The following is a 7,819-nucleotide window of genomic DNA, read 5'->3' as shown; positions in this document are numbered from 1 at the left end:
GAATTTTTTATAATATTTCTTCTTTTTTTTCTGCAAGATCAAACCTGTCAATCCTAAAGGAAATCAGTCCTGAATGTTCACTGAAGGGACTGACGCTGAAACTGAAACTCCAATACTTTGGCCACCTGATGCAAAGAACTGACTCACTGGAAAAGACCCTGATACTGAGAAAAGAGTGAAGGCAGGAGGAGAAAGCGATGACAGAGGATGAGATGGTTGGATGGCATCATCGACTCGATGGACATGAGTTTGAGCAAACTCTGGGAGTTGGTGATGGACAGGGAAGCCTGGCGTGCTGCAGTCCATGGGGTCGCAGAGAGTCGGACACGACTGAACACCTGAAATGAACTGAACTTCTGTTTTATGTTTTGGTTTTTTAGCCATGAGGCATGTGGGATCTCAGCTCCCTGACCACGAAACTGGAACCTCCTGCATTGGAAGGCGGAGTACTAACTACCAGACCACTAGGGAAGTTCCATCACATTTGATTTGTAAGTTACTGTTCTGCTTACCTTGGAATTCAGCATCCTTCATGAGCTGTAGGAGAATGGGGAGGACAAAGATGGATTTCACTGGTACCCAAGCTGGTTGACAGAGGATTGTGAAAGCTGGGTGAACAAGGGTTGCTGCTACAGATTCTTGAAGTTTATAAGATGATTGAAATTTGCTTCCAGTGAGACTTGAGGTAGCAGCAACTTTCCTTAGACCCAAAATATGAAATGTGAAAAAGTCAAGACTAATATTGAAATTGAGGCTCTGAACTCAAGTTTAGATATTAGAATATTTTCATAATTCCCAGTGACTCTTAGACTTCTAGAATGGTTCAGATCTTTGAGAACACCTGCTTTAACTTCCTCATGTGATAACTGAGCAAATGAAATGCCAGCCAAGTATGCAAAAGAATCAAGTATTTCCCACTTCTTTAATTGTATTAGTTCCTGTGTCAAACCCAAACCAAACAGTGTCCTAAGATTTTCACAGGAAAATAGACTAAAAATTCCTTGACCTGCTCTTTGCTAGTCACAGAAAACCCTTGACAATATGGCTCCAAATTCTCTAACTTATCCCACACGGATCCTCCAGAAATGTGTGGAATTTCTGCTACACTCTGCTTCCCAACCTCCCTACCCGTGTTGACACCTCTGTTTCCCTCACCAACGAGGCCTTGGTCCTTCTCTCTGCCTACTTAAGACAATTCATCTTTCAAGCCACAACTAAAATACTTGGTGAGTTGGTTACTGTCCAGATGCAACATAGTGAGTGGCTTGATTTGCTTGATGGATGTGGAAATAAAGTAGAATGCAAAATAACATGTGTTACAGGGTTAGAGGTGGGAAGAATGATGAAGCCATAGGAATAATAATAATATAATGGCAATGATAACTACTAACATTTATTGCATGCTTACTATGTGCTACGCCCTGTGTTAACCATTTTTATATTCACTGTCATACTAATTCCAACTCATTGTAAAAGACCCTGATGCTGGGGAAGACTGAGGGCAGAAGGAGAAGGGGATGACAGGGATGAGATGGTTGGAGGGCATCATTGACTCAACGGACATGAGTTTGAGCAAACTTCAGGAGATAATGAAGGACAGGGAAGCCTGATGTGCTGCAGACTATGGGGTCACAAAGAATCGGACATGAATGAGCGACTGAAAAACATCACACGATAATATTCTCAAAGACAGTGAAATAGCCTATCAGGTTTGTGTTACATGCAATAGAGAACGCTACAAGAGTTTAAAGAAGTCCAGTGGTTTTTTTTTTTTTTTTCCTCTCTTCTTTCATTTAATAAGGACTCCTCCAGTCCAGTTTTTGTGTGATTCAATGACATCAGCAAGAATCCTATATTCTTTCTTCACTCTTCTCAGCATATGTCTTTCATTTTCACAGTTATAATAGCGCTGACACTTCTCCAAACATTGCATCTGCCTCCTGGAAAGAAAGGACATGAACATCTCTTTTCAAGAACCTCCATCAGCATCTTTTTGGTCAGAACTATGTCTCATGGGCCCCTCTAGTTGCAAAGGAGGCTATAAGATCACTAAATAAAAATGTGTTAATAAAGAGGAAAGAATGAATATTTTGGAAGACAAACAAAAATATTATCCTCATTTTACAGTTGAGACAGATGAGGCATAAGAATGCTTAGAAATACTGTTGGAAGTAGGTCTGCCAGCAGAGCCCAAGTTATTAAGCATTTACATTATATGGCACTATTATTTAATGGCTTTGGTCCTGCTCTCAGTTAAGATGGGGTGCAAATGATTGGAACACACTCTGTGCTACCTTTTCCTTCTTTGGCACCTCTCTTTCTCTTTGCTGTTGTCTTTCCCCCTCAGATCTCAGAGAGGAGGCTACAGTTTTTAGTTAGGGCTGGAGGGAGGAAACTCAGTGTAGTTCATCATCTTCTTTCCCACTTGAAATCCTCAATATTGTTTTTGAAAACAAGAGGATGATTTGATGAATCTGGTAAATGATTTAGTGTGAAGCTTGACACAGAGTCCCATAAAATCTTAAGGTTTTGATCACAAGGTGTTTGGGCTATGAAGATACATATGAATGAGAAAGAGGAATTGCTAAATTTCTTGTGTTAAGTTTCAGATGTTGGCAAAACTTCCAGATAAGACTTATGGACATGGGGAGAGGGGAGGGGAGGGTGAGATGTATGGAAAGAGTAACATGGAAACTTACATTACCATATATAAAATAGATAGCCAATGTAAATTTGCTGTATGTCTCAGGGAACTCAAACAGGGGCTCTGTGACAACCTAGAGGGGTGAGATAGGGAGGGAGATGGGAGGGAATTTCAAAAGGGAGGGAATATATGTATACCTATGGCTGATTCATGTTGAGGTTTGACAGAAAACAGCAAAATTCCGTAAAGCAATTATCCTTCAATTAAAAAAAAAACAACTTCCAGATAGATATTGATCATCATGAGTGAGTCAATCATAAGAAGCAGAAGATATTGTGAATATTTGACCATACTTTAAATTTTAAAATGTATTAAAAAAGAAAGCAGAGGAGAAGAAAAGTAAGGTGAATGTATGAAAAAGCAATGATATCACCCCACTGGAATAATAAAATAAATTTGTTTTGTTTATTTCTAAACTTGTTTGTAACAAGGCTTTATATGCCTGAGGATGAACAAAGAGGGTAATATTTCAATCTTGAAGATAATGAAACAATGACTTTTTTTTTTAAGGAGCATCATTAATTTATACCTATTCTGCACTTGGGGAATACACAGCATCTTATGAAACTCTGTGAACAATTCTATGGACTGGGGCAGGGGATGGAAGAAATAGAAAAATAAGGAATTCAATCAGAGAGCTCCCATGATGTATATTTATAAAATCAACTTCAGACCTCCCAACAGTGGGGGAGAGTGTTTTCTTTTGTCTCATGAATATATTCTTTCTTCTGAGTGTGGCAAAAGTCAATGCTGTGCGTGTTTACTTTCCTGTCTTCATCAGACAGTGGGATATATTGACAAACATAGTATTAGAATCGTCTTAACGGGTGAAATTTTCCAAGTTCTGCATAGGATCCTCTTTGGATGTGTCATTTTTTTTTTTTTTCTATTATTTAAAGTGGGGTCCATGGGCCAGCAGTAACAACATCACCTTAAATTTTGCTAGGAATGCAGACTCTCAGAGTCGACCTAGACCTTCTGAATTATAACCTGCATTTTAAACAGGATCCCCACATGATCTGTGAATTAAACTTTGGTAAGCACTGAGGGAGCCAATTAAGAAAGCACATGGAATGCAACAGAAAAGCTTCTTGGTTTTTAGTCACTGTTATAAGGCAGTGATTACTGGTCTTCATGGGATCTTGGACTTCAGGAAACTAGGAGATCTCCCTTCACAACAAATGTACCTGAGCACTTGAACATGGTACTTTGCCTAAAAGTTTTTAGAGGAATCCACAGTCTCAGGGCTAAAAGCCAGGATCTTATTTTCCTTTTCTAACCTGGGGAAACGCTTTCCAACCACTGACATGCAAGCAGGCTGATTAACTATGGCATGAACACCAGCTGAATGTGTGCCTGATGTCTGCGTGAGCAAACAAAACTAAAAAGTACTTTTTCTAGAAACTTAGTCACCAGCCATGACTGCGTTTGCAGGTATTGGTGATTAATGTTTTTTCCTGGTGAGGAAATAAAAAAATTTAAACAGAAAAAGCATTTAATTTTTGTTTTACTGAAATGAAATCTGATGCCAGACTAGAGTTTGAAAGCAGCCTTGAGAAGAAAGAATCCTGCTTAAATCCCAAGCCCTTGGTTGGTGATTTTAATACAAGAGAGAGAAGTTAAGAGAATATTTACATTCCGTGACTACAGAAGTAGAGTTAAAAAAAAAAAAAAAAACACTGGGAAGGAGCAGAAAAGGTCTTAAATTTAAATCTATACAGGACTGTCTCTTGTCAATATTTACTGAGAAGGAACAAAAGGCTTAAACAACTTAAAATCCACACTCATTTTTTTAGCCAATGGGACTGAGCTTCCTCTCAGTCTTTAAAATTAGGCATCCACAGCCCTGGTAACAGTAACGCTGTGTTTTATTCTTCTTTATCATCATATGTGCTGGAAAAATTCCATCCCAATTTTTTTTTATCTGATTTGCATCAGCGATATCTATTTCTGAGGATTATTCATGGATTACCCATCAATATTCAGAACAACGTTTCTATGGATCTTAATCTTTATTATATTTGGCTTAATGTTTTGTTTTCTAAAAAAAATTTCCATTTCCTTACTGCCACTCAGCATAAGACTAACCCCAGTTTACTGTTTGGTTGGCCAACGTATTTGCAATCTCACTTAGATGAAAAGGGGCCATCCACATGAAAGGCTCAGCAAGCTGAAGCTATACAGAGAGAAGGGCTTAACTCAAAATAGAAATTGTCCTGTGCATTTAAAAAAAAAAAGAAAATAAGCTTTAAGCAACCCAAAATGGGTGCTCTGAATGTTTCATTGTGGAAATTCTTAGAAAGTATTTTTCTTTAATGTTTTCTGGGAGTTTTTTGAAAACTGGTCATTCACAGCAAAACTTACTTGAGTAAAGTTGGTGGTGGTGGTGGTGATTTTGTTGTTTCTTTTTTCATTTTGCTTCCCATTCCTACTTTTCCCATCAAATCCTGCAGTTGTCATTCTTGCTATCTGCGGTCTTGTCTTTCTGTCATTTTCTCCCATGATGGTTCAGCGAGAGGGGAAGCCAAATCATAAACAGGAGGAGAAAGTTGGCTAACAGCCACAGTTTGTTTTAAAACAGTCTACATGTAATACAGCTCTTGGCTTCTGCTTAGAAAGTGACCTTCTCTCATAAGCAATGAGCAAGGCAGCGACTCCAGTGGCTTAGCCACAAGTAAAGACACACAGGGTCTTCCCCGATGGCTTAGCAGGTAAAGAATCTGCCTGCAATGCAGGAGACAGAGGAGACGCAGGTTCCATCCGTGGGTTGGGAAGATCCCCTGGAGAAGGAGATGACAACTCACCCCAGTATTCTTGCCTGGGAAATCCCATGGACAGAGGAGCCTGGTGGGCTACAGCGCGTGGGGTCACAGAGAGTCAGACATGACTTAGCGAGTGAACAACAACATCAAAATCACACAGGGGGCTTGGGCGCTGCTACCTACAAATGGCTTTGGAACCAAACGACAGTGATCGGAGAACAGAGAGTTAAAGACTGCCCATCTGTATTTCCTGCTGTCAGAGAGGAATGCCGAGAGGATGAAAAGTAACCATGGTAAGTGGGCAGACCACAGGCAACATGGTAAAGCAGGCTGGGGTGCCTGGAGGAGAAACCTTGCTGCTGAGATTCAGAAAGTCCTCTGAATGACTGAGCCATCTCATGTCTTTTTCGTGTGTTTGTTTGTTTTCTGTTTTCTGGTCACACATGCAGGATCTTAGTTCCCCAACTAGGGATTGAACCCATTGCCCCTGCAGTGGAAGCATGGTGTCTTAACCACCGACTGCCAGGGAAGTCCCTGAGACGTGTCTCACTTCTTGAAGGACAGAGCCAAGTGTGTAGCAGGCTCTCCATATCTACATATTTTTCTATGATACTTCTTAACGATTTTTGTTACTGTTAAGGAAAATTATTAATTTGCATTTAATTATTGTGAGCCCACCTGCCAATGCAGGAGATGTGGGTTTGATCGCTGAGTTGGGAAGTTTCCCTGGAGAAAGGAAATTGCAACCCACTTCAATATTCTTGCCTGGGAAATTCCATGGATAAAGGAACCTGGCGGGATACAGTCCGTGGACTCACAAAGAGTCCAACATGACTGAACGACTAAACAACAACAACAACATTGTGTGTGTGGTCACCATTTCAAACTCTCTTATAGACCCAATCGTGTATCAGTGGATAGCTTCTGGATTTCTGCACATAACCCTGACCTCTTCCCTTCTTTCCAACAATTATCTTGTTTTTGTCTTCTATTTTATTGCACTGATTTGAGCTACCAGGGCAGTGCTAAATAACTGCAATTCATGTGACATAGTTGTTCTCTCCTTTTTAACAAAAATGCTTTGGTCAATTATCATAAGTTATATACTATAGCGGGTTGAATTGTATCCTCCATGGTAAAGAATACACCAGCAATGCAGGAGACGGGGGTTTGATCCCTGGGTCAGGAAGATCCCCTGGAGAAGAAATGGCAACCTACGCCAGTATTCTTGCCTGGGAAATTCCATGGATAAAGGAACCTGGCGGGATATAGTCCATGGGGTCGCAAAGAGTCAGACACGGCTTAGTGACTAAATAACAACAAAAAGATATGTTAAAGTCCTAAGCTTTGTTACCTGTGAATATTGACCTTACTTGTTGCTGTGATCAGATGAAGATGAGCCCTAAATCCAGCGATGGTGTCTTCTTAGGAGGAGATTTGGAGATACACATGTCCTCACAGGGGGAAGACAATCATGAGACCGCAGAGGCAGAGACTGGGGTGATGATCCTACAGGCCAAGGAATGTACGGATTCTGCCCCCAGCAGAAGCTGAGATGAACCAAGGAAGGATCCTTTCCCAGAGCCTTCAGAGTGAAACTGACCTTGCCAGTACCTTGTCTTCAACCTTCTAGCCTCCAGGACTGTGAGAGAACAGGTGTCTATTGCATCAAGCCATTCAGTTCATGGTAATTTTGTGTTTTAAAACACATATTTAAGAGTAGTTCTCTTTGATTATGATATTTTAGAATATTAACAATTGAATACTTGCTAAATATGTATTTTAGTTTTTAAGTGTCTTTATATATTTTTATGCACATAGATTATCTTATATAAATTCACAAATATGGAAATATGATGACCTGATAGCCTGGATTTTGTTTTTAAATGTTTTCAGCCTCTTCCTCAGTTTTTGGTTTTTTTTTTTTAAGTTTTTGGCCACACCCCATGGCAGATGGGACCTTAGTTCCCTGACCAGGGATGGAACCCATGCCCTGGGATGGAACCCATGCCCCTGAAGTGGAAGGTAGAGTCTTAACCATTGGACTGCTAGGGAAGTACTGTGCTTTTAATATTGTAGTCTTTTTCTCGCTTGGCAGCGTCCTCCTCTTCTCCACCTCCTACTCCCATCCCCCATCCACTGTACATTACCCTAACCCATATACACAGGTAACTGTTCAGTATTTTTTTTCCATGCTCAACCATGTATATATAACTTCAACATATATTCACAAATGTACAGATATTTGCATACATATATATGTACATAAATATATAAACACACAGGCATTTTTCTCATTATTTGTTTTTCAAAAATGAAATATTACCCATGTGATGTCAGATATATGTGTCCT

The 7,819-nt window shown here is 40.0% G+C and overlaps 1 long non-coding RNA gene across 1 annotated transcript; it reads right to left on the bottom strand.

The window, feature by feature from the left end:
• Positions 1-1,762: 1,762 nt before the first annotated feature.
• Positions 1,763-7,155, bottom strand: LOC120874463. The gene is made up of 2 exons (XR_005723654.1): positions 7,070-7,155; positions 1,763-1,940 (listed from the first exon to the last, which is right to left on the bottom strand). It is a non-coding gene; the product is annotated as an uncharacterized LOC120874463 (long non-coding RNA).
• Positions 7,156-7,819: the final 664 nt, after the last annotated feature.

The sequence above is a fragment of the Oryx dammah genome, unplaced genomic scaffold (assembly GCF_014754425.2).
Source record: "Oryx dammah isolate SB20612 unplaced genomic scaffold, SCBI_Odam_1.1 HiC_scaffold_15, whole genome shotgun sequence".
NCBI classification, from domain to species: domain Eukaryota; kingdom Metazoa; phylum Chordata; class Mammalia; order Artiodactyla; family Bovidae; genus Oryx; species Oryx dammah.
Note: the sequence above shows the minus strand (reverse complement) of the source record. Positions and strands in the feature narration are given on the sequence as shown.